The 1,363-nt window shown below is 47.7% G+C and overlaps 1 pseudogene; it reads left to right on the top strand.

The window, feature by feature from the left end:
- Positions 1–413: 413 nt before the first annotated feature.
- On the top strand, positions 414–1,363 carry LOC112607207 (annotated as a pseudogene).

Consider the following 1,363-nt stretch of genomic DNA (forward strand, 5'->3'; position numbering starts at 1 on the left):
ATGCTTGTGCTAAATAGCTAGATTTCACCGTTCCACAGTGTACATATACTGAAAAACTTCATGTTGTACAGGATAAATACACATATTTTCATGTCAATTTAAAAAAATAAATAAACATGAGTGAAAAAAACTAAATTCTTTATCTACCATTATCATTCATGTTTTGCTAACTAGGGAAGAGTGACACTATCCCTTAAGACTTGAATTTCATTTGAGGGCATATTAGTTAATGTCTGCATATTACTGGAAGAGTTAATAATACAGACCAAGGGCTAAGAACAATGGAAAGCAATGAAAAAGCCTACACAGCACAAATAAGTGTCTTTCTACTGACAGGTGTCCTGTCAATGTCCTTCTATCTGCTCAGATTGAAGAGCTCACATCTCTCCAGAGCCCTCAGCTGCCTCCCTAGGATGCTCCCTTCCCAGTCCTATGTCAACATCTCCTTCTTCCAACCACCTGCTTTTCTCATGATTGGCATCCCAGGGCTGGAGGCCATTCATGGCTGGATCACCATCCCCTTCTCCTCTATGTACACTGTGGCCCCCCTGGGAACTGCCTGATTCTCCTGACTGTGAAGAGGACCCCCAGCCTGCACCAGCCCCTGTACTACTTCCTGTTCATGCTGGTGCTCACCGATGTGGCCACACCTTGTCCACAATGCCTACCACCTTAGCTGTGCTCTTGTTTGACTATTGGCACATTGGTTTCAATGCCTGCCTTGTCCAGATGTTCTTCCTGCGCTCCGTCTCTGTGGTGGAGTCCTCAGTGCTCCTGGCCATGTCCTTTGACTGCTTTGTGGCCATCTCCACCCCCCTGCGCTATGCAGCTGTCCTCACAAACAATGTCCTCATCAGGATTTGGCTGGCCATTGTGGCTCGAGCTACCTTGTGCCTCTTCCCTGTGCCATTTCTGGTTAAGCGTCTAAATTTCTGCCCTGGTGGTAACATCCTATCCCACTCGTTCTGTTTCTACCCTGATGTAATGAGGTGGGCCTGTGCTGACATCAGGATCAATATATGCTATGAGCTCTATGTGGTTGTATCTATAGGGGGCATAGACTCCCTGCTCATCATCCTGTCCTATACCTTCATCCTGCACACAGTCATGGGTCTGGCCGCTCCCAGGGAGTGCATCAGGGCCCTCAGCACCTGTGTTTCCCACATTCTGGCTGTCTTTTTCTTCTTCTTCCAGGTATCACCATGTCCATGATCCACCATTTTGGGAGGCACCTGCCCCACATTGTACATGCTCTTGTTGCCTATGTGTACCTAGGTTGCTCAATCCCATCATTTACAGTATGAAGCCCAAGCCCATCAGGGAGGCCATGCTCAGGATGCTGAGGGGGAGAAGCCAAGGTTGA

The sequence above is a fragment of the Theropithecus gelada genome, chromosome 14 (genome assembly GCF_003255815.1).
Source record: "Theropithecus gelada isolate Dixy chromosome 14, Tgel_1.0, whole genome shotgun sequence".
Taxonomy (NCBI): Eukaryota; Metazoa; Chordata; class Mammalia; order Primates; family Cercopithecidae; genus Theropithecus; species Theropithecus gelada.